The sequence below is a fragment of the Rosa rugosa genome, chromosome 6 (assembly GCF_958449725.1).
Source record: "Rosa rugosa chromosome 6, drRosRugo1.1, whole genome shotgun sequence".
NCBI classification, from domain to species: domain Eukaryota; kingdom Viridiplantae; phylum Streptophyta; class Magnoliopsida; order Rosales; family Rosaceae; genus Rosa; species Rosa rugosa.
The window spans coordinates 1593063-1619982 of record NC_084825.1 but is presented as its reverse complement, the minus strand read 5'-3'; the positions used below and the strand labels follow the sequence as shown (position 1 = coordinate 1619982).

At 41.2% G+C, this 26920-nt stretch overlaps 1 pseudogene; it reads left to right on the top strand.

The window, feature by feature from the left end:
* The first annotated feature begins 1970 nt into the window (after positions 1–1970).
* On the top strand, positions 1971–8319 carry LOC133714514 (subtilisin-like protease SBT3; annotated as a pseudogene).
* The last annotated feature ends 18601 nt before the right edge of the window (positions 8320–26920 follow it).

Below are 26920 nucleotides of genomic sequence, written 5' to 3'. Positions count from 1 at the left end.
TCCATCATAACCCAGAAGAACAAAAAGTCGCGGACCACAAACTATTAGAATCTAATGCCCTTACCATTCCCAAAAATCTCCCAGCAAACCAAACAAGCTCGAATCAAATCTACACAAACAACACCAAAAATCTAATCCCGATTTCGAAACTCATTTCTTAAAAGAACTTTGCTATCCATAATTTCATTTACTCGCTAAAACATCTGTAAAAGAATCAAACTTTGATGCTCATGTGAAGATAACAACACAAATATTTCTTCATCTTCTTAAATCTTTTCCCAGCAACCAAACCAAGTCAAAGTTTCCATCTTTCAGCAAAAAACACCAAAAGACACATTGCAAAATCCTAAAACCAAAAACCCAAAACAAAACAAACCCATCACAAAATCCATCAATCACAACCTGCCCAATATCAAAGATCAAATTTTTATATATGATCAAACCCACTAACCAGAACGAATTAAAAAACACAACAAAGTATCATCAGAAGAATTAGCGGCAGCCGCTAATCCTAGGCATAGCAATAAAGACCAAACCCAACAACACAAACACAATGAGAATACGAGTCACAGAGCACGACTGAGCAGAGTGGCAATCACCCATTGTACTTGTCTTAACGCGACGATGATTTGGCGCAGTGAGGCACATGCAATAGAACCATGGACCTGCAGGCCAATATGAGTGAATGAAAGCAATGAGGCAGCAGAAAAGGAGCTCGATCTCTCTCTTCTTCTTTCTTCTTTTTGACCCAAACCCATTCCCACTCTCGGACCCAACTCGATCTTCGCCATCGAAATGGTCAGTGACCACAAGAAATGGAAATCGCGTTTCAGAACCAGAGATTAACGACGGAATCGCACCCAGAACAGAAGATGGACGATGGAACTGGGCGGCGAAATCAATGTGGTTGATGACAGCGCTGGAATCGACGTGGTTGTCTAGGCTGTCATCGACATTGGAGTTCAGATGCGGTGGAGGAGGGCGTGCAGTGGATCGACTTTGCATTTAGGCTTTGGGGATATGAGAGAGAGGTAAAGCCGTAAAGTGAAGCAGAAGAGAGAAAAAAGAAAGAAAATTAGGTTTAAAAAAAATTAGAAATTAGATTAACTTCTGATAAAAAAAGAAAAAAAAGAAGATTAAATTGGAGATGTCTATTTTGCCCTTCGTATGAGTTTAAAATCTGAAAAGTGGGGCCCCATGTCGGTTCCAACTCAGCAAGTGACGTCACAAATAGAGGGAAATTTGAAAATTGGACTCGGGTGATGAAAATTAGAAGTGCAGGGACCAACGTGATTAAAAAAAAAGTTCAGGGACTGAAGTGAAGATCGACCCAAAGTTGGAGGAGTTAAACTGAATTTAGTCCTAGTAATTATCAAGTTATTATGAGAGTGATGATCAAGTAACTTCAACCGTATATAAAATGATTAGTAAAGAATGAAATGAACACACGACTTTCCCCATCTGTTATCTCACCATATTCTTACTTTCTCATAATTATCTTCCTTTGCCTTATATTTTATAACAACTACTGCCCTTTTTCTTCATTTATTTCCTATCTTTTCTTAGTCTAGATTACATAGAATACAAAAACCTTGACAGTTACATTATGAGTTATTGTAATAGCATAGGTTCTTTCAATAAAAATTGAGCACAACATCTCGACTGGCATATCTCCAGAAGAGTCAAAATAATAATATTATGTTATGACAATATGAGTCTTCTGCAATTCTTCAAATGTTATTTAGGACGCCTTCTGATTAGTAACAAACAGAGCGGGCAAAGATTTGACAAGGAGGTCAGTCCAATTTCCCTAAAAAGCAACGAACTGACCTTGTTTTGGCTGGTGCAAACAGAAGAAAGCAAACAAAATCTAATATCATGGATTTAGAGATGAATTAATGCATAGAAAAGATCGATCACATGAATGTAACGTTTAGCAATTTACCTCAAAAGTAAACTGAACTAAGCTCTCAAAACCCTACATATATATATAGTTGGTATCCCATCTCATAATATGCATAAGCCCCATACATTACTACAAACATGAGGTTCTACAATAAGATCTGTATGCCTCTGCTACTCTTGGTGTTGCTCTTACTGCAAATCAATTATGCTGAAGAATACCACACATATATTGTCCATGTGGACATTCCCAAAAGCCTGCTTCTTTCTTAACCCATGAGTCGTGGCACAAGTCCACCTTAAAATCATTAATCCCACCATCCTCTCTTGCAGAGCACGATGATGACGACATTAATGAAATGTTGCTGTACTCATACAACCATGTCATGCACGGCTTCAGTGCCAGGCTTACACCCACTCAACTATCTGTTAACATTAGAGTCCGCGGGGGTCTCTAGTTAGCTTTAGAGAGAGAGAGAGAGAGAGAGAATGACACAAGAAGTATAGTGGTTCGTTTCCCGCCTTAGCGGGAAACTACGTCAACTTGAATGTTGTACTATGTGTGTTTGGGCCTTGCGGCCCAAAGGGGGATTACAAAGTATGTAATGGGATGTGGAGTAAGTGGGAATGTCTCCTTTTATAGGGGAAGGAGGCTCCCTCATTTACATTTTCTTAGATGTGGGATGTAGAAATCACTATTCTAGTCTAAAAAGCATGTTTGTGAAGGCAACTTGGCAAGACCGGAAAGGTGGCTTCCCGGCGACGGATTTGCGACTTCCGGATACCGTAGCGTAGCTTGAACATAGGGCTACAAGATGCAAGTAGCGGTTGAGCCTCACCATGGCTTGTGGGTGTCCCAAAGAGGGTGTTACTTATGCTTGGTGAGATAGCAAACTAGTCATGCAAGTAGGTATCTACAAGTCCCCGAAGTCCGCAAGCAAGAGGAGCTTCTTGGTTGGGGAGTTATAAGCATGAAGTCATCAAGCATAAGTGACCGGGCGGCACGGAGCCCCTACAAGTCCCCGAACTCCTTAAGCAAGAAGGGACCCGTTTAATCCTGCACAATGAGACAAAAAAAACGCGCATATGTAGAATGCTTGTTGTATTGGTTACCGTTCGTATTAATGGAATGCAAAAAGAATTCGATTTGTAGCGAACAACAAATGGTAGAAGAATTCAATATTCCATTAATGTGTATGAACATGTAAAATATTGGTAGTTGTATATGTGGATCTTATGGCCATATAACACGCACAATAGATAGTGGCAAGTGTAATGGGTGTCCAAAGTAATTTTGTGGGAGTAGTCCCGGTGACATAGAATGAAGCGTTTGTGAACTTGGGGCTTAAGTAAAACATGTTGAACATGATCGAGCAAGTTGGGTTGTTCGAGCAAGTTGGGTGTAGTTGAGTGTGTAGGCGCTGTGCGAGCATGCGAGGTGTGGCCCAAGCGCAAGTCGTGGCCATACTCGATACCCAAGCGAGTCGTAACCCGAGCAAGTCGTTTATCCGAGCATGTTTTAACTAAGTCGTAAGTGTCACAAGCTTCTAGATGAATGTCACATGTTTATTTAATTGAGTTGCAATTAAAATAGAAGCATGGCATATGTGTATAGCATGTACTTGTAGTAAAGTCGCTAATAACATTTTGTAGGCATGCTTAAGGGTCATGGAGACATGTATAGTCATGACAAAGGCTCTATTTGCAAGAGCGTAAGAAATAAGATATAGTGACTTATCTTGTGCCGATTTGGAGGCTAGCGGAGTTATCCGAGCATGACGCTCCATTGTTCCGACAAAGTACCTTAGTCGAAAGGTGATGATTTCGCTAATTGGAAATGTGATCGGTGATTATATCTCCTTGAAACAAAATAGGTGATTAGTACATGAGTATGTAAAATCAACACTAGTATTTTGCATATGTACTTTGATAAAATTGTAAGCAAAGTGGATAAGCAAATGTAGTGATTGATGACAAATAAGTTGCATTATATATCCATTTTGAATGTCGAATTTGCGGGGAACACACAAACTCTCACTATGTCCGATAACCGTTGAAGTATGGTGGTGAGGGTGAAAATGGATCATTTATATGCAAATGTAGTAATCATATGGCACAAGTGTGATGACCATTTGACATGCATATTATGCAGCAGTGTATTCGTATCCACACTCGAAATGCATAGTAATAAGCATGAGATTTCAATGACACCTCACAAACGTATTTAAAACTCTATAATAATTTTGATGGCATAAGTTCAGATTTGCATGCTTGTTCGTTGACAAATTGATGTGTCCCATACCTAGTGGCACTTGGACGGTGGGGGCACATATATATATCATGAACTATGTAATTGAGATTATAGAATTGATGAAGGTGTATATGTGAAGTAGAGATGGCTATATACACCGCCTGTCAGCAAGTAATTAAACATATATGTGGCTGCAAGTAACTAAATAAATAATGTGGTTAGCGGACGTAGCTATGCATGCCAAGGTGAGCTGCATGCTTGCAGGGGTGGGCACGTGTGTTAGGTGCTCAAGTTATATTATAGCAGTTTATAGATGGCCATGTGCTGCGTGTGGTGCCTTATGCCTATAAACCAATAAGAAACCAGTCAGAGTTAAGGAAGCTTATCTTTGGACTGGATATTTGCGTGGATAACTGAGGGCCGATCAATCAACTGTGAAGACCTCAGTTCAATTTGATCAAATGGAACTGCAGTGGTCACCGAAGAGTGGGCGATGAGTGAGGTGAGAGCTCCGGGCAGCGGAGTTCTCGTCAGCGGCTCTCCGGGCAGCGGAGGTTTCGTCAGCGGCGCCTTTGGATGTTGACAGCCGGTGGGGCTGTACCATCGCTGGTGGTGGTCACCGCTGGTTGCTGCTTGAGCTGCTAAGGCTAGCCAAAGTTGGTTAGCTGAGTTGTTCCGGCGGAGCGGGGCTCGTTGATGGAGGAGCCTTGGTCAGCGGTAGTTCTCGACTTCTCGGCGGAACGGAGTTTGGCCGGCGGAGGTGGCCAGCGGAGGAAGCTTTGCCGGCTATATTCTAGCGGAGCGGTGAAGCCTTAGCTGGCGGAGCTCGTTCGGCGGTAGGCCTGGTAGCGGTCAAGCTTGCTGTTGGCGGAGCGCTGCCTATCAGCGGAAGCTCGGGGCTCTTGAGTGGAGTTCCTGGTCGGCGGATCGTTTGGTTGGTGCCGTGGTTGAGCTTAGCCAGCGTTGAAGCTAGGCGGAGCGGAGCATTTGCTTAGCTCTGAAGCTCGGCGGAGCGGAGCACTTGCCTAGCGGAATTTTGGCCGGCAGTAGCAGAGGTTGTCCAGCGGTATTGGAGGAAGTTTGGAGATTGCCGCTCCGCTACGTTTCGAGGTTGCCGCTGACGGTGATGACGCTGGCGGGTTTGTTGATTGAAGAACGGTGATGGGTGCCCAGAGAAGTTTTCTGGGTGTGGAGAGTTGTCCGTGGAGGTCTTGTCAGTGGAAGTGCTCCGCTGAGTGTTGACTGGAGGAGGTGGAGCTGCAGGTTCGGCTCGGCGGAGCGGAGGGTCCGAGCTTGCGGAGCGGAGGCGCTGATGGATGCGGAAGGGCAATGTTGCGGCCACCACGACCGGAGTCTCCGCGGAGCGTCGCCGGGCTAGAGGTGATGCCAGCGGAGGTTTGCAGCAACAGAGTGCAGTCCCCGACCTGACGTGCAGCAGAGTGCAGCGAAGAAGAAGAGAAAACTGGGTGTCCAGAGAAATTAGGCACCTGCAATTTTTTTTTTTTTTTTTTGTGTAGGTCAGCGTTGACCGAAGTTGACTCGTGCTTGTGAGCGTTGACCGGCCTCTATGGGCGTTGACCGAGCCTGATGGGCGTTGACCGAGCATTGACTCGACTCTTTCGGGTCAAAGCTCGTGGTAGGTGACGAAGCCTTTGTGTTGGCTTCCCACAGACGGCGCCAATGTTAACATTAGAGTCCGCGGGGGTCTCTAGTTAGCTTTAGAGAGAGAGAGAGAGAATGACACAAGAAGTATAGTGGTTCGTTTAACTACGTCCACTTGAATGTTGTACTATGTGTGTTTGGGCCTTGCGGCCCAAAGGGGGATTACAAAGTATGTAATGGGATGTGGAGTAAGTGGGAAGGAGTCTCCTTTTATAGGGGAAGGAGGCTCCCTCATTTACATTTTCTTAGATGTGGGATGTAGAAATCACTATTCTAAGCATGTTTGTGAAGGCAACTTGGCAAGGCCGGAAAGGTGGCTTCCCGGCGACGGATTTGCGACTTCCGGATACCGTAGCGTAGCTTGAACATAGGGCTACAAGATGCAAGTAGCGGTTGAGCCTCACCATGGCTTGTGGGTGTCCCAAAGAGGGTGTTACTTATGCTTGGTGAGATAGCAAACTAGTCATGCTAGTAGGTATCTACACTATCTGAGCTACAGAAATCTCCGGCTCACGTACGTTGCCACATACCTGGAGTCTTTTGGAAAGCTTTTCAAAACACACAGCCCTCAGTTTCTTAGACTGAATCGTAACTCCGGCATATGGCCTGCTTCATCCTACGGTGAAGATGTGATCATAGGAGTTATTGATACAGGAATTTGGCCAGAGAGTGAGAGTTTCGGTGATAGGGGAATGTCAGAAGTCCCGAGAAGATGGAAAGGCACATGCGAGGATGGAACAACATTTAGCTCATCTCTCTGCAACAAGAAGCTCATTGGTGCTCGATCATTCAGCAAAGGGCTCAAGGCAGCAGGGATACAAATCTCCACAGAGTATGACTATAACTCAGCAAGAGACTTCTATGGTCACGGAACCCATAACTCATCAACAGCTGCAGGTAACCATGTACTTGGAGTAAGTCACTTTGGATATGCAAAAGGCAACGAAAGAGGGGTGGTGCCACGTGCACATGTTGCCATGTACAAGGTCCTCTGGGCAGAAGATACTGAGAAGAGTGCAGCTACTGATGTGCTTGCCGGCATGGACCAGGCGATTTCTGATGGAGTTGATATCATGTCAATCTCTCTAGGCTTTGATGTTGTTCCTTATTTCAACGACGTCATTGCCATCGGCTCCCTATCAGCAATTGAGAAAGGCATTGTTGTGGTCTGCGCTGTAGGGAACGATGGTCCTTTTCCAAACACAACACACAATGGAGCGCCTTGGATCATGACAGTAGGAGCTGGCACACTTGATCGTAGTTTCACTGTAAGAATGACTCTAGAGAATGGGTTGACTTTTGAAGGAGTATCATACTTCCCTGATAGCGTTTCCATTACTGATATCCACTTGTACTATGGAAAAGGCAATGTGAGCAAAGCAACTTGTAGCCACTTGGCATTGGATCATAAAGAAGTGGCCGGAAAGGTAGTCCTCTGTGACAATCCCAGTGAGATTGACGTTTATGAAAAAGTGCAAGAGGTAAAGAGGGCAGGTGCATATGCTGGAATCTTTGTGACGAATGTGTCAGACTTATACCCAGAAGACTTCACCATTCCTATGATGATTCTGCCAACAGCTACTGGAGTTTACATTAAAGAGTACGCAACACAGGTGAATACAACCAAAGTTAAGAGCCTGACCTTCGTGCATACAAATTTGGGTACAAAACCAGCACCACAGGTGGCGGACTTCTCCTCAAGAGGACCAGACCCAATCAGCCCAAGTATTCTAAAACCAGACATTCTTGCTCCAGGAGTTGATGTGTTGGCTGCAGTTGCACCTAATAGGCCAGTCGCAGGAGTAAGTAACTATGATTTAGTGGCAGAGTATGCAATCAAGTCGGGGACATCAATGGCTGCACCCCATGTAGCTGGGGTGGCAGCTTTGCTAAAAGCTGTGCACCGCGACTGGAGCCCAGCAGCCATTCGATCAGCAATCATGCATGACAACAGCATACACTGATACACTCTCAGCCATACTCAGACCACCATAGAAGACCAATCAAATGGTCTTCCAGCCACACCTTTAGATTTTGGGGCAGGCCACATCAACCCAAACAGAGCTATGAACCCTGGACTAGTCTATGACATGAATATGCAAGATTATATCCAGTATCTATGTAGCCTTGGATACAACGAGGATCAGATGTATGCTGTTATTAGACGAAGTCGATGGGGTTGAACACAACTACCTACCGACCTAAAGTTTATGACTATCTTCAATGGAACTACACCAAGAGACAAGAGCTTTAGCAGGATTGTGACAAACGTTGGAGGGGAAACAGCAACTTATCATGCATATTTTGATGTTCCTAGCGGAAAGAGAATTGCAGTAGAGCCTACAACTCTAACATTTGCCAAAAAGCATCAGCAACAGCGTTTTGTCTTGAGCATAGAGGTCGACAGTGATGCTGATCCGAAGGTGATCTATGGGTACCTAAGATGGGTTAATGATCAAGGTAAGCACATAGTATCAAGTCCTGTAGTGGTCATCAATAAGTAGTTGACAGCATCTTTATCAAGATTCAAGAATTGAAAATGATATAAACTAGACTCCATTATGTCAGCTGTTCAATAAGGAAATGTTCAACCTGTAACAGTACGTTTAGAGTTGAGTTGAAAGAATAATTTGACTTCATAGGATCTTCCAATTGAAAATTGTAACTCTTTAAATAAGACAGAATGGAGCACTTTCATCCGTTGTTTGCAGTTATCTAAAATCATAGACCTAATTAGAGAATGGGGCATGGGAGACATCCGATCACAGCACTAAACAGAGATTATAACTACTTGTGTCAAACATAATCTTAAATCTAAAATAACCAACAACTATACTCCCTATGGCAACCCGAGTGGGTATACCATAGCACTGTAATATTAAGCCAATAGGAGCTCTATACGTCGTAGACATATCGTAGACCTACCAACTTAATACTACAAGGCCTTTTGAAATACGATTTTTAGAAAATAAGAAACAATTAAAACTTTTAAGAAAGGAATTTTGGTCAACAAACCCAATATTCAAATTAACAAGTCTGGAAATACTTCAAAATAAAGTAGGCAAGTGCACTGTGACGCCTTAGGGCTTACATCATAACCGAAATAAAAAGAGTTCAACAGCAACAATAAAACAAAGGGTGAGGCGCGCTCCCAGGTAGGCGGACCTCACAGAATTCAACTGAGTTCGACATTGAAAGGAAAGCAAATAAATTGATAGAGTACCAAAAGGGAAGGACTTCAAGCAACAGGGACAAAAACACACGAACTCGGCCAACGACCCACTTCTAATCCAGATCGTCCGGAATGACCTCGTTGTAACCTGAAATGTAGGGGTGAGCATTCTGTCCTCGCTAGCCCAATAGGGGCCGACCCAACCTTAGTTAGGTTTGAAAACTAATAAGTAAAACGTAGCTGCTAGAATATAGATTGTGCGCATTTGTAAAATCGAGTAAAATAAATGCAAACAAAAACAATCATCGTTGTCTTTTTCAAAAAATCATATGCAGCATGCTTCACACAACTTGGAGCTCCGAGATACTTACCTGCCGGCTAATCAAAAAACAATCGGTGACCAACCGGTTCGTCATCCTTCGAGAACCGACCAACTAATCTGTAGTCCTTGTGACTACAAGTAGCGAAAGTGTCCATTTCTTGGCCCTGAGTGTCCTATGACTGGTTCACCGTAGGTACTTACCTTTCCTCGATGCACATAGGAGCACAACCCCCTCCGGAGGTTCACGGTTATCGACACCGTGGGATGACTAGGAATCAACGCGTCTAGGTCCCATTCACTTTCAAGTCACAAGTACAAACATACAATGGGTACAGTATCTGAACATACAAGTCTAGCCTCGATTTCCGCAATCAGCAATTATAGTTATGCAAACACAGCTATCATGAGGCATCAGCTAATGAACAACCAAAAACGTACTTACAGGCAACATATTATTATACTAGAGCATTCCACGTATATAGAAAAGCCTCTAACAAGGAAGGGACAGCTCACCCTACCTGGAAATGCCGACATATTCCACACTCTGGTGCTTTCCGCTTAAGCTTCCTTAACGATCATGTTTCCTGAACCATTACTTAGTTTGTAAGTAATTATCCAAGTAAACATCGTGACTAACTCTAAGTAATCGTGCATACTAAATCTTTTTTATTTTAATGAGGTCATTTGTTATTTCTTTCAACTTTTACCAATTTGGGAAACTAACTTCTTTCTTGAAAAGGAAAACATCCTTATCGTTCCATTAAACTATCGCCAATCCGAGCGACCAAAGTCAAGTTGATCCTCGCGTTTTACGAGGTCGGTTAACCCTCGGAGTTGACTTTTGACATTTGACTCTGACTTCTGACTTTTGACCAAGTACCCCTTTATTTACCATTATTTCTAATAATTATAAATAAAGTTTTACTTCTACTTTTACCCTTTTACTCCTCATTTTTCACCTTTTTACTTTTACTATAGTTTTTACCTTTTCACTTTCACTTTTACCTTTTACCTCCTTTCACTGATTTTACCTTTACTCTCACCCTTTTCACTTTTTACCACTTTACTACAGTAAAACCCCTTTAATTCAACTTTTACTCATTCCTTTATTTTTTTCTTCCAAAATAAAGTCTTTTCTTTTCTTCTTCCATTTCTTTTTCTTTTGGTCAAAATTACACAACAAAAATCACCAAAATCTTCAACACAATTTACCAACACTTTTGAAAACTAAACTAATAAATCCTCCTTAAAGATCCCACTTTCATAATTTTCCACCAACAAAATAGCTCAATAAAATTCAAAATCAACAAAACAAACTCCAAAAATTCAAGGGTTTGTCCAAAACCCAATCCTTACCCTTTCTTCTCCAAAAACTCACGGCCTCTTCTCCTCCTTAGCCTTCTTCACCTACAAATCCGTCCAAAAATTAACACCACAACCAAAAAAACTCGAAACAAGGTTGCATGGGATAGATCCTTACCACAAATCATTGCCAAACCCGTAGCCTAGCCTCATGGTTTAAGGGAAAATCGGGTTCATGCACCACAATCACAAATGGAAATCAAAAACTCGAATTTGATAAGAAATAAGTATAGATCGGAGGAATAGAGGTTAGACTAGGAGGGAGATTACCTTGATTTGAACTTAGAATGAAGAAATCACAAAAACCCCCCAAATTGATTTTGGGTTCTAGGGTTTTTGGACGATTGAATTGCTAAATTTCATGATTTTGGTTTGAGAAATGGATAGAGGGAATAAAGAGGAGAACATTTGGAAATTTTGGTGTTGATTGGAGCACAGCGGCGGCAGCGCTCGGCCGTGATGCGGCGGCGGCCGGCGACGCAAGGAGAGAGAGAGGGTTGGATGAGAGAGAGGGAGAGCTGAAGAGAGAGAGTGAAGTGAGGAAAATGAGGTTTGGAGGCCAGGGTTTGATGTTGTGAGGCTTAAATACTTCCCCCTTTAATTAGTGTGAAAAGTCTAATTTGCCCTTCCTTTTGGGCCAAGTGGGCTATTTTTCTCTTAATTTCTCTCAAGCCCACTTCGAAAATACCACTCCAAACATCCTTATTTCCCCAACACTTCACCGAATCATTTCGGAAAAATTTTCCGGGCTTTTCCTCAGCCTCGGTACTTCAAGAAAAGTTTCCTAGACTCAAATTGGATTTTTTTCTAAATTCTTAATCCCTTAAAATAGCCTCATAGTCTTACCTAAACGCGAATACTTTTGTACCTTACGAATACATAATCTTACACATTGTACGACATAATCTTAAACAAGAAAAGTACGGGTGTCTACACTCCCAAAATACCATTTACCACAATAGAATGTATTGGCTTTAACATTTATGTTTAACCAAAAAGAAATTCCAGTACAAGTTTTTCCTTTTATGATAATGGGATAGCTACAACGCCACCAATGACCCTGTCATGTCTTGTTTGTTTGGCTTCAGTCACTGTGATCTGTTTTAAATTTTTGTGCATCAATGTAATAATTAGAACTAGTAATAAATTGCTAAAATTTTAGGGTTATTATAAAAAACGGTACCTAAACTTATCCTCTATCTTATTTATTATTATTATTATTATTTAAAAAAAAACCCTTAGCTCACCCGCCTTTACATATGCTAATGAGAATCGAACCCATGATCTTTACAATGTTGTATTTATAACTTATCAACAGATCACAACTCACCGACAACTTATCATCTATCTTATCGATGATACCTGAACTTCAATTTTGATCACAACCAGTACCTGAACTTTTTTATTTCATTTTAAATAGTACGTAGGGTGGCTCTATTCATACCTCCATAATTGGTATTTAGACCTTCTAACTTTTTTGAAATTTTAAATATCCTCTTTTACCCTTATTTCAAAAAAAAAAAAATCCTTAAACACAATTCCACCCAGAGAATCAGTCATGCCCAACCTCCATAAATTCTCTTTAAATCATTGAAACTGATCAGACATGCTTCAGTTCTGGCCTTTCTAAACAAGTTGATCGACATAAACAAACACACTTGAATGAAAATATGTTTGAATGGTGAAGCAATCTTGTGCGTGGTTCATGATTTTTGTGCAATAGTTTTTATCAATCTACAACTAAACAATTAAATTAACTTAATGAAAATATGTTTGAATGGTGAAGCAATCTTGTGCGTGGTTCATGATTTTTGTGCAATAGTTTTTATCAATCTACAACTAAACAATTAAATTAACTTAATGAAAATTTCAAATCATACAAAAGATCTGATGTTCTACTGATTTGAGTTTAACTTCGTTGAATTATCCAAAATTGAACCTGGCTTTTCATATAATGGGTTTTATAAATTCTAAAATTTCAAGGAATTTAGAAGTGAATTGAGAATAAGAAAAAAGAAATATTAAGGTCAAATTGCAACTATCCATTCAATTATGGAGGACATTGGTAACTATCCATTCAATTGTGGAGGACGTTGGTGAAACTTGGTGGTCTGAAAGACGCCGGGGGGGTCATAATTCATATACATATTTGTGCCCTAAAACATGAAACTTACTTGTTCTAAAGTCCAATTTAATGTTGACTAATCCAATTCCATTATTCCCCTAATCTTGTACTTTTACTTAACCTTTGTGTTTATTTATATATATTTATTATATTTTCCTTAGCACATTTTCCACTCTGGCTAGGAGAAAGCAAGCTAAACAAGAAAGGAGGAGCGGCAGCCTAATCAAACGAACTCCAAATGAGTTGAAAGTTTTCAGATCCATTCTAGACATCCTAAGGATCATTTCTTATCAAGAGTGCAAGAGGTAGTTCGGAGTGGAAGGCCTTCAAAAGATCGGTCTAAGTTTCTTACTAAAAGACGAAAACGGCAAAACCGCCCCGGGGGGGGGGGGGGGGGGGGGAGGGGGTTGGATCATAAGTCATGTCCAATTTAATGTTGACTAATCCAATTCCATTATTCCCCTAGTCTTGTAATTTTGCTTAACCTTTGTGTTTATTTATATATATTTAGTATGTTTTCCTTATCATGCTAGGAACTGATGGAGAAGCATGAAAATGCACTAAAAAGTCAACCTTAGCACATTTTTCACTCCATTACCGGTTTTATTTAGTAATTAAGTAAAGTTGTTTAGTTTTACTTCATCCATGCTTGAATGTTTCATTGAGAAGCTTTTAAGCGCATCATTTTAACATTAAGGACAATGTTAGATTTAAGTGTGGAGGAAGGAAAACTTCGTTTTATGTTTTAAGTTATATGCCAAAACCTTTAAAGTGCCTAAAACTTAAAAATTTGCTAGTTTGGATCACTTTGTGTTTTTAGTTATTTATTTTGTTTAGTGAGTGTCTTCCAACACCAATGATGAGATTGAACTTGAATTGAAAATGGCCTAGAAAAAATGTTTGGGTCTTATGAGCTCTATGTTTTCAAAATAAATCATTATGGATCAAGTGTTTGATTTCATTTATACCTATATTTGTCATATCGATATATTGAAGTTAGAGAAGCATAATAAGACTTGTGGGAACTATTACATGCCATGTTGTGAGTATTTGAGCTTAATGGAAGTGCATGCATAGTTCTAAGCACTAATTTCTTCATGAGTGAACATCTCATTTGCTTTGCATCTCTAGAACTTGCTTCATATGTTTTGAAACTCTTTGTCTCAATTTTACATTTTGAAAATGATTTAGGCAATTAGGAATCCACCATGGCCAAATGAGTAAGTCCCAAAAGATTGAATATTTTTAGATTGCCATTTTGAGCCTTTGTGTAATTAGCCTTTCAATTCTTCACTTCATAAATGTCTACCCTTAACTTAAACACTTGCCTTACCCTTTCAAGTTTTCTTAATGAGCAATACAAGATTGTTTATGTCATGATACTAAAAGAAACAAGTTTGGGGGTATTCTTTGTTTTGCAATTTTACTTTATATTAGTGAAAGAAAAAAAAAAAGTAGAATAAAAAAAAAGTTGACAAGAAAGCAAAAAGAGGAGAAACAAAAGAAAATCTCAAAAGAATGTCATTTCAATTCAATAATTAGTTTTTGTTCAAGTTTGGGGAAGTGGTGAGAAGTGGAAATTTTGAGCATCTTTAGTTCTTAAGTTCTTAATCTCAAAAGGATTGTTGCTTATTAAGTTGCTTGGAAATTGTTTTTCCATTCCATTTCATTTCTTTAACGCCTCACCCTAAGCCTCATTACATCCAATAAAAGTCCTTTTTCATCCAAGATGTGATTTTGTTGATAAGTGGAGATAAGATTGAAGAGCAAGCATATGGCGGTATTGTATGAGATTGTTTTGAGTGTAGAATAGTTAAGCCATAAACACTTGTGTGAAAAATAGAGTGAATATCTTATGAGTTTATGGTTAACATGGTTTGACATGCATTCTCAATTTTGGTACATTGAAATGACAAATTAGGAGACATGTTACACATTTCAAAACGCAAGCATTTGATTCATGATCCATGAAGCTTTAAGACTTAACTTGATTTCCATAGCCTATCTATATTGTGTTCTTTCAGAAAATTGTTGGAAAGATTAGGTATTTGTTGTAGTGTCGGATTTGGGTTAGTTAGCTTGAGCACAAGCAAAGTTCAAGTTTGGGGGTATTTGTTGGATCATAATTCATATACGTATTTGTGCCATAAAACATGGAAATTACTTATTCTAATTAAAGTCCAATTTTATGTTGACTAATCCAATTCCATTATTCTCCTAATCTTGTACTTTTGCTTAACCTTTGTTTTTGTTTATATATATTTATTATGTTTTCCTTATCATGCTAGGAAATGATGGAGAAGCATGGAAATGCACTAAAAAGTCAACCTTAGCACATTTTCCACTCCGGCTAGGAGAAAGCGAGCTAGACAAGAAAGAAGGGGTGACAGCCTAATCAAATGAACTCCAAATGAGTTGAAAGTTTCCAAATCCATTTTAGACATCCTAAGGATCATTTCTTGTGAAGAGTGCAAGAGCTATTTCGGAGTGAAAGGCCTTCAAAAGATCGGTCCAAGTTTCTGACTAAAAGATGAAAACGGCAAAACCGGACCTGTATGGATTCCGGCAGCATTTCCGGCCAAACCATGGTGAACTAAGCTCTGAAATTTTACCATGCCCAGGATGATCTACACTTATCGAGGAACATTTGGTATGAAGAAGTCGAAGGCTAATTCCAAATTCTCGAAGGAGATTCAATTGAATGAAGCTTCAGAGATGTATCCTTGTCAAAACATGGTAGTTTGGCCTAGAACCTTCTTTGGGCAGATTTCTTATGCATTTTTGGAAGGCCTATGTCTCTATGATGCTGAAATTATCAAGAAGAACCCTAGAAGAATCCTATAAGATTATGGCAAGATTAGTCCATCATATTATCATTTGGATAATAGGCATCCCTATGCACCTTCTCTCCTTTGGTTGTCACATTGACTTTGGTGACCCAAAACCACCCCAGCACTCTTCATTTTCATGTTTCCCATATGCACAATAAAGAGAGTAGCTGCTCCTCTCTTCTCCTAAGTCATCTTTTCTACTCTACACTCTCATGATAGTTCATCATTACTTCCCTCTTTTTACTCCATCTCTTCCATACCCATTTCCCTTGTTTTTAGGATCTATTACCACTCTCATACTCCACCTCCATGCTTCTTACAATGCTTGAGCTGCTCCCTTTTGCTTCTATTCATCATTTTACTCCTCTCTCTCTCTTCTCTATATAAGCATCTCTTCTCACAAGAGAAGAGAAATCATCCATACCACCCCATTACATCTTCTTTCTCTCTTCACTTCCTCTATAAAACCTCCATATCCACCTCCCAAAATCTAAACCCATAATATCCATACTCCTCAACCTCCATCACCACTACCACTACTCCATCACTACCACTCAAAGTTGGCTAAAAGAGCATCATATTTTCATCACCATTCCATTCATCATCACCATCAAGAAGTTTATCATCCATCCATTCCACCATCAAGGAGGATTCAAGGAGCATTGAAGGAGGAAAACGAAGGAGAAGCTACCCATTGATTTGTCAAGCTTCAACTAGTTCATTCTTTCTTCAACTCTTTAATTTACCTTGATGTACTTTATAGATTTGATGCTAATTTGTATGATTATGAATGAGTAGTTATTTTGTTGGGGCTAGGGTTGAAAGCCCTAGCCAAACTTGTATGAATTGTTGTTTTAATTTACATTTGATGTTATTTGTGATTTTCATCTTCATATGCTAATTCAAGAAGTGAATGCATTCTTCAAACTTAACTACTTTGAATGTATTGTGTTTGTCATCTCATGAAAAAATATTTAGGGAGTAGTTAACCTTGAGCATTGATAGCATGATAGTATCCTCTGTGTGCATATGAAGGTTGTGAGTCAAAATCACCTAGATCTAGGATTGGTTTGCTTGCATGATTATCTAAACTCAAGCTTTATGCATCTAGGAACAATAAATTGAGACTTACCCGGTAATAGGATTTGTTCTTCGGTAGCTAATTCTAGACTTATCTGGTTGGAATTGATACCATTAAAGGAGTTTAAGCCTTTGATACCATCCGGATGCAAAGAGGGTAATTGGGAAATTAGAACAGTATCACTTGTATTTGAACTTCAATACTTGCAAGGGAGGTTAGTGGTAGACAATCCAACCCCTAACTTCATCCATTATATTACTAGTTTGGTTTACATTTGAGCATTTATTTTAATTTGGTTCATCACTCTATCCAACAAACAATTTCACTACCACCACAATGCACACACTCACCATGAGCCTAGATTTCCTTGTGAATTTAGGTTTGTGATTGTACATTTGCATACTCTAGCTCTCCTTAAGTTAACACCCTAGCTAGTGAAAATGAATCTAATCCTCGTGGGTTCGACAACCCTTCTTAAATCCCTATATTATTACTTGTGCCTCTTATACTTGAGGGTGGCTATTGGGTTAACAGGGGGAAGATGATGAAATGAAAAGAGAAAAATACATAAGGAATAAGGTTAAATTTGGAAGTTTGATGACAAAGTTATGAACGGAGATCTAAATGCTAATTGTACATGTATGAATATAACCTCCCTAGTACCTATCACTAACTTCCGTTAATCTTCCGTTAGAAACTGACATGTGCATAGCACATGACCTATATTTAAGAGTAGTTTGACGAAATACTCATTTAAATAATTTTGTTTACTAAAAAAATTCCAAAATAATATTTTGATCAATTAATATGTTAATAAAAATAGAAGTTCAATTAAAAATAGAAATTAAAATGTACTAAGATATATATCTGCCCTCTTATGAAAATAAAATTTAAAAACATGATCTCATCAAAACTCTATTTTTGTTCAAGTAAATCCAGAATTTGTGTCTGGCCCAAACTCGAGGTTACTTACTCTAATTAAAATAGGGTTAGAATTAGAGATAATCTCGGAGAATCTTAGAGATATCCAATCAATGTATGATTACGTTTCCTTGTACAACTCTATCTCTATACTTGTAATCCTCTATATAAAGAGGGCCCTATTACCAATGAAAGTACAACAAATTCTCTCCCAAATATCGATTCCCTAAAACACGTTATCAGTATGAAGCCCTAACCCTGAAACACTAAAATCGTAGCCTTCAAAACCTAGCAACCATCGCCGCATATATTGAAGCCCTCAATCCCAGGAGTCCAGAACCGACGGCGCCACCCCTAAAACCGGCCGGAAAAATACCAAACCGGCCCCCAGAAGAAACAAAAGCTCCCCTGCCCGGTTCGCACCTTTCCAGTCCACCTTTACTCCAAAATCCCTGAACCGGAAAAATAATTCCCGAAACCGGCCTAAAAACACCCGAGCCGGCCACCAGAACAGCTGCACCCTTGAACCGCCAGTCCATTGATCCCAGAACCTGCACCAGCCTGCCGCCTAGCCTAGACCTAGACGAGCCCAGCAGGCAAGGTTCGAAAAATCGCTAGGCGCTAGTCAGGCGGTGGGCTGGGGAGGAGCGCCCAAGCGCCAAGGCGATTTTGTATTTTTAAATTTTTATTTATTTATATATATATATATATATATATAAGAGTATATATCAAGTATATATAGCCTAATATGAATACTTATTATAACTTATAAATAATAAGATATTCTATAAAATTATATTTTATTCCAAGTTCCCGTGCCCACAAACATGACCATTCTCCATTCTCCAACAACTTGATTGAATATTTATATAATTAGTATAGGAAACACAGAAGCCTTCCACGCTGCCTAACGTGTTCAAACATAATCAATTAGTTATGCAGCCACTTGCCCATCTATCCTCTCTCTCTCGACAAACAGCAGCCACCCATCTATCTTTCTCTCTCTCTCTCTCTCTCGACAAACAACCATGTTCATTATGATCTTTTCTTCCTCTCTTGCGCAAAACCAATAGCCACCACTCTCCACAGTCTCTCATATTTCTCTTCATTGTTCAATCACCTCGTGAATAACTTCACAAAAACAAGGTTTCAGTTCTCAGATTTCAAGATCTTGGTTTAAGGGGAAGTTGGGGGTGGCTTGGGGGGAAGCTACGGTGGCTCGAGGGGAGCAGAGGCGCGGTGGAGCTGCGGTGGAAGGGTGGTGCAGTGACGCGGTGGCTTGGTGGGGAAAGCGAATAGGAGTTGTGGGGATCGAATGGTTTAGATGTTTAGCAGATTAGGTCTGGTCGATTTGGGGTTTCGGTGTCGCAAAAAAAGAAAGAAAAACAATTTGAAACCCGCCCAGCTGCCCAGCCGCCCAGACGGACGCCCAGACCCCCCAGACGGACGTCCAGGCCACCTAGGCGGCCGTTTTTTAGAACACTGCCAGCAGGCGACGCAGCCCAGAAAAGAAAGAAGAGAAGCGGCCCAGAGAAAAAAAAAAAAAAAAAAAAAGAAGGAGGCCCGCGGCCCACGTCAGCAGAAAAGAAAAGAAAAAAAAAAAACTGACAGGCCCAAAGAAGACGCAACCCACTGCAAAAGAAAAGAAAAAAAAGGAAGCAGCCCACCTGGCCCACTGACGTGACAGGCCTTTTCCGAGGACTTTCCGGCCACCTCCGACGACTTTTTCTTGCCGAATTTTCCGGCGACCTATTTTAAGGTATTTTTTATTAAAAGTTCCCGTTTTTGAGTTTTTATTCAATTTCTCTTCTTTTTCTCGGGGACTTGCAACCTCCCTTCTTCTACCCCCCTTTCTTTTTCATAGGGGAGACCAAAAGCCGAACTGCGGGGGTTCGTGCTCACTCCAAGCTTGGATCTCTTACAATCCTCCAAACTTAGAGTTTGTTGAGATGCTATGATCGACCACAAACACATCATTATTTCGATCTAATCCAATTTCTCTTGGAATCAGATTTCTTGGAAACGACTATGCTCATAAATCCCTAATTTCTTGGAAGCGACTACGCTCAGAAATTTTTATTGTTTTCGTGGTAACCTTTTTCGCTCAGAAACTAACCCTAATCTTTTGTTGTTTTTAAGGATGAGTAACCTGAACAAGTTGTACTTTGTTCCACTAGAGACAACAGGCGCAGGATACCACATGTGGGTCTGTGATGTGCACCAGCATCTTAAGGCTGATGGGATCCTGGATACGATCTAAGAGCCAAATCAGAACGTGCTTACTCCTCAACAAGCTGCTACTTTTGAAGCAAATAGAGCTACTAGAGAGGCAATCAAAGCTAAAGCCATAATTCTCATGACAAGGCACATGAATGACGCGCAGAATGAGTAACTCAATGAGGAGGACCCTAGAAAGCTATGAGTAGAACTCGAGCAGCGTTTTGGCAATGTTCGTGACTCCCTACTTCCAGATTTAGAAGTGAGATGACATAGCCTCCGCTTCTGTGACTTCAAGTCCGTACTTGACTATAATTCGGAAGTCCTTCGTATCAAGTATTTGATGAAGTACGTTCTGTGGCAAGACCATCACTGATACGATGTTGATCGAGAAGACTCTCTCTATCTTCCTCATCTCTACACTGATGATTGCAAAGAATTATCAGATTGATGTAAATATAGGAAGCATCACAAGGTTTCATGAGCTTATTGGCGCCATCAACGTAGCTGAGAAGAATGACAATATTCTTGTGAAGAATTATAACTCTAGACGCAATGAGCCAAGGGAGGACGCAATGAGCGAAACCCTAAGAGTAGGGATGATTCTAGACGTTCTGGTCTATATTCTCGCCCTAAAGAGGAAGGAAACCGCCAAGATAGGCGTACACAGAACCATGGAGGTCAACGTGTGAAGAGAGAGAGAGGCCAAGCCTCCGGCTATGGTGATGACGCTACCAAGGAAAGAAGCCGTCCCCAATGCGCCCCTAAAGTGCCTAGATCAAGGGAGCCTGACCATAAAGATGCTTGTCTTCGGTGTGGAGTGTCCAGATATTGGGCCAAAGCATGTAAAGCATCCCAAAATGTTGCAAACGCTTACAAGTAGTACCGTGAAGCAAGGGAAGCAAATTACATGGAGCAAGAAGATCAAGAGGACAATCTCGCTCTTACTGGCGATTTTGATTAAGTCGTTTTATTTTCCAAGAGATGTAGGCAATTGCCATATTATGTTTGTAGTAGATGCCAATGGTTTAGTCTTTCTTCAAAGTAGGCTCACCCAAAGTATGTGTGATGTCTAGGAAGGTTTTCAGAATAGTGGTACTTAAGCGAGCTTTGCTCCACCAACATCTCTCTACTCACCTGGTCACATTTATTTTGGAGTTACCGAAACAAGTTAGACGACTGCCATTGTTTTGCATTAGCTAGTTCATTGGATTATATTTTCTTTGGCTAAAGAGACAATGATGTAATTCCGTTTGGCTTATTAATAAAAGTAGAGTTCTTTTCATTATGACTCCTTTTAATTACCAGCGTTTTCTTTCTAGAAATCGATTCTGGAGAACTGCAATGTCTTACGAATAGTGCGACTACGCACACCATTCTCCACCATAGACAATTATTCTTGGAGATATTGCCTACATTTTCCTTTGTGACTACGATGGCTGGGCCATCAGGTTTAGTTCAAGGACATGGAATGACCCAATTCCTCTTGCCAAATGCCACCTTGATAAATGTCGCAGAAGCTCTCTACGCTCCTAAGGCAAATCGAACCTTATTGAGCTTTAAAGATATCAAAGTCAACGGATTCCATGCGGAAACGCATACTGAGAACTGAAAATAGTTCCTTTCCATTACCTCTAATGATTGCGGACGAAAGCGCATCTTAGAGAAGCTTATGTGTCAATCTAGAGGACTTTATGTCACTACAATTCGACCTATTGAATCCAATAATGTGATAAGAGAAGATCTCTTGGATTCTGACACATATTGGCTTTGGCATTACCGACTAGGACATCCTATCGTGATATGATGATCCGTATACTAAAGACTTCACACGGACATCCATTCTTTCGAGCGAAACGAAGCAAGAATTAAAGACTGATTCCCGGACTTAGTGTGACCGCCGCCATTCACCGCAGCCCTAGGGCCACCTCTGTCCCCCTTGACAACGCCATAGATGGCGTCACACATGGCCATGACTGTCAATTCCCATGGCCATGGTGCCATGGATGCCACTTCGCATGGTTCCAACGCTATGATGGGTGATGTAGTCACAAATTTTGCTTCAAATAACGCTTCAGATGCTCAGGCCCAATCAAAATCCTCATTGGTTGCTTCTAAGGCCCCTCACTCATTTTGCAAAGCTTGTTCCTTAGGGAAATTAGGACCGAGGCAGTCCTACGCAAAATATCTTAAAATACTCATTCCATTCTTACGAATAATCCAAGAGGATATCTGTGGACCAATTCAACCATCTTGCGGACCTTTTAAATACTTTATGGTATTGGTTGATGTGTCGACACGCTGGTCACATGTCGCGCTGTTGTCCACTCGAAATGCTGTTTATGCTAAAGTCCTAGCCCAGATTATCCGTCTACGGGTTCACTACCCAGACCATCCCATTAAGTCTATTCGACTTGACAATGCTGGGGAGTTTACATCGAAAACGTTCGATGACTATTACATATCACTGGGGATTGATGTAGAGCATCTAGTTCCCCATGTGCATTCCCAAAATGGTCTCGTGGAAGCCGCCATTAAGCATCTACAAATGATAGCACGGACATTGGTTATGCGCACCAATCTCCCTGTTTCCGCTTGGGGATATGCAATACTGCATGTAGTGACTGGGTACGAGCCTGATATCTCGCACTTACGCATTTTTGGGTGTGCCATTTATTTGCCTATTACGCCACCACAGCGTACCAAAAGGGTCCACAGAGACGAATGGGCATATATAGTGGATATGAATCTCCAACTATCGTCTGCTACCTGGAACCCTTGACAGGCGATCTCTTTACCGCTAGATTTGAGGATTGTCATTTTGATGAGACAGTCTTCCCGTCGTTAAGGGGAGATAAGAACACAGATGTTCTGCATGAACAACAGGAATTGTCGTGGTCTGTCCCCACTATGTATCATCTCGATCCCCATACCGCACAGTCCAAACTTGAAGTGCGACGAATTATCAAGCTCTAAAACGTAGCAGATACTCTGCCTGATGTGTTTTCTGATGTTGCTAAAGTGACGAGATCACATATACCTGCTGCAAAGTGCCTGCAAGGATTGACGTCCCAAATACTGGACGTAACGCCGCTCCTGTGACACCAGGAGATGGCGCCACTGCCCATGTTGGCAGTGATGTGGCGTCTATGGCCGTAGGTCCCGCGAGGAAGCGCGGTAGGCCTATTGGTTCGAAGGATACTCGTCCTAGAAACCTAGAGCGAATGGGGCACAAACAAATCATTTGATCATCGATACTCAAAATCCGTCCCATGAGAATGTTCCGGATTATGGTTATGTTCAAGAGACATTTTTGGGAGACGCCTCAATGTCAGAACCTATCCCTGAGAACGTAGAGATCTCTGTAAATTACACTAGTGTACATGGGTTGTGGGAACGAAGCTCCATCATCATTGATGATGTACTCGTGTACTCTGAAGCGCGTGAGATTATTGAGACCGATGACATCGAACCACGCTCCGTTGATGAATGCCAACGTAGAGCCAATTGGCCAAAATGGAAAGATGCGATCCAGACAGAACTTGATTCTCTAGCGAAAAGAAAGGTATTTGGGCAAGTTGTGCCAATACCGCCCAACACCAAACCAATTGCTCATAAATGGGTATTCGTTAGAAAGCATAATGAGAGAAACGAGATTGTAAGATACAAAGCTCGCCTTGTGGCGCAAGGCTTCTCACGTACAACACCCTGGAATCGACTACGAGGGGACATATTCTCCCGTAATGGACGTTATTACGTTCTGCTACCTTGTCAGTTTGGTAGTTTCCGAAAAACTAAACATGCAGCTTATGGATGTGGTTATTGCTTATCTATATGGGGATCTAGATACAGAGATTTACATGAAGATCCCATATGGACTTCAGTTACCCAAATCAAGTGGCTCTAAACCACGGAGCACGTTTGCAATAAGGTTGAAACGCTCACTATATGGATTAAAGCAATCCGGATGGATGTGGTATAACCGTCTAAGTGACTACTTGATTGGGAAGGGATACGTTAACAATGAACTATGCCCATGTGTATTCATAAAAACAACAAGTTCTGGATTTGCAATAGTAGCGGTTTATGTTGATGACATGAACATAATTGGCACCCTTAAAGAGTTAAGGGAAACCACTGAACACTTAAAATCCGAGTTTGAGATGAAAGATCTTGGAAAAACATGGTTTTGCCTCAGTTTGGAACTTGAGCACTGACAAGATGGTATCCTGATTCATCAATCATCTTATACCCAAAAGATGCTTAGGCGTTTTAATACTGACAAAGTTAAGCCTTCAAGCGCCCCAATGGTCGTCCGTAGTCTTGATCCAAAGAAGGATCCATTCCGTCCAAAAGATGACGACGAAGATGTGCTAGAGGCAGAAGTGCCCTACCTAAGTACAATAGGCGCATTATTGAACTTAGCACAATGCACAAGACTGGACATCTCATTCGTCGTGAACTTATTAGCTAGATATAGCTCTGCGCCAACACGACGCCATTGGAATGGTGTTAAAAATATCTTTCGATACCTAAGTGGTACGATTGATATGGGCTTGTTCTATCCCTACAGAGAGACGATGAATTCGGACCGATCATATGTTAAGAACGCCACCAATAGTGGTGTGCATTCTTTCTTCCAATCCCAAAACGATGTAAGTGTTTTGGAAGGTTTTGTTGATGCTGGGTACCTCTCTGACCCACACAAAGGTCATTCCCAAACTGGTTATTGATAGGAGCATAAAATGCGATAAATATAATGTGCAATACTTTACACTTTTCTTAGCTATTTCCTTTAAAAAGTCAGTTTTAACTTTGTTTTCTTTTTAGGTAGTTCCTGAAGTAGTTCAAGAGAAATAGGAGCTTAAAGGGAGAAACAGAGCCATGGATCATGAAGTACTGATGCAAAGGACAAAGATTGATCAACCTTTTGGCTGGAAATTACAAGGGAAGTCCACGGAAAACGTTGTGTAAAACAGTTGCTGCAAAGCAGAAAACTGCAGTATCAGAATCAGCTTTCTGGGAACGGTTTTGAGGAGCAATTCTTGCATTCTGCCAGCTGCAGCTTTTCAGAAAGGGCCAGCGATCCTTAAATACATGATGTTATACTTCAACAAGAGCCAAAGAACTGGTCAGAAGCATGAACGAGGCAGTAGGAAATCAAGCTCAAAGACGGCTTCCCGATAAGGTAGAAACTGTCAGCTCTTCACAAAACTTTTTGGGAGATCTTTTCCGGAGACTTTCTTATGTTGAAGGAAATCGACATCATGTGTGCCTCTTCAAACTAGGGTTTAGTCCTAGAATTGTAATAGGAGAAGGTTCTAGATTTCCTAATTATGTTCGGATTCTATTACCTTTTGTGTACTCTGTAAATCCCTATATATAGGGCTCCTATTATCAATAATACTACTACAATTCTCCCATCAATTCTCTCTGCAAATCATATTTTCCTTAAACACGTTATCAGCACGAGCCCTAACCCTGTAACAAATAACCAAAACCCTAAAACAAATCGAAACCCTCAAACCCTAGTTGGCTCCGCCTTCCAACTAGTAGCCCCCGACCAAAGGAGTCCTGAAATGGCGGCAACACAACCAAAACCGGCCGGAAACTTACCGAACCAGCCGCTGGAAGCCACAAACCATCCGCTGCGATCTCTCCACCGGTTCACCACCTTCCGGACACCCAATTGCCACCAAATTTTGTCAGCATCACTGTCTCTGTCCTAGGATTCAGGAACTGGAAGCGGAACACCAAGAACCGGTCTAGAAGCCCCTGAACCGGCCATCAAACCAACTGGTCCTCCTACAGAAAAACCGGCAGAAACGACTTTTTGCCCAGTTTTTCCTGTTTTCAGCCAATACCAACTGCCGCAAGCTCCTAGCCCTAGCTAGCCATACCGTGCGCTGTCCCTGCAGCCCTTGAGCCCCCGTGTGCCGCCTACTGCCCCTGCAGCATCGTCGCACGCCTGTTGCCCCTTCAGCACAGCAGCAAGCTCGTTCCTGTGCAGATCAGCCTGTTTGCACGCCCCGAAACGTCTTGATAGGGACCTCAGATCAAAATCCTTCCTTCATCAAAATTGTTCGTCTATGTCTCTTCTATCTGACCTCCAATTTTCAACCATATTGGAGTCGTTTTGAGACCTATAAACAATTCGAAGTGGGAGCTGTTCAGAAGCGAATCTGCTCCGAATTTCAACAAGTAAGTTTTAAAGATTAAAGTTCCTGCTTTCTTGTCTTTTAAATTTCTTTATTTTCTGCAGGATTTGCCATATACGAACATGGGTTCGATTGTTTCACCCTTTTTCAGGATGTCAAACTCGAACATACTCGATTTTGTTCCATTGGATTATGCAGGAAAAAGATACCTAATGTGGGCTCAGGATGTTGAGCTCCACCTTATTGCCCATGACTTATTGCATACAATCCAAGAGCTTTGTCATAAAGGAACTGCTCCAGAACCTCAAACTGAGATCGACAATTCTAGGGTACTTGCCCTAATGATGCGTCATATGGATAGGGACCTCAGGTTTGAGTTCATGAATGAGGATAGCGCTATAAAGCTATGGCAAGCGCTTCGTGAACGTTATGGCAACGTTCGTGACTCCATCCCTCCGAATTTAGAAGCAGAATGGAATGATCTTCGCTTCTCTGACTTTGATATATAGTCATACAATTTTATTCGGAAGCTCTCCGCATCACAGGAATGATGCGCTTCTGTGGCAAGACGATCACAGAAGAACAATTGATTGAGAAAACCCTCAATACCTTCCCTGTCTATGCTATGAGGTCCTGTGATTTATTTCGGACTCATATAAATGCAAGACGGATCACAAGCTTTCAACAGCTTATTGAAGCTATGGAAATTGCTGAAAGGCAAGGCAACGAGCTTGTGAGAAGAGAAATTGATAGGCTTCAAGATAGCTATCCAGAGCATCGTCCCATGGCTAGAAAAAGTCGCCATAGACGTCATGATCCATATGATCGAAATGCTCATGAAGGTAGTCGCCAAAGGTGACAATCACGCCACCGTATGAGCCGTGACTTTGAGGGATGAAGGGTTGGAAACCATAGA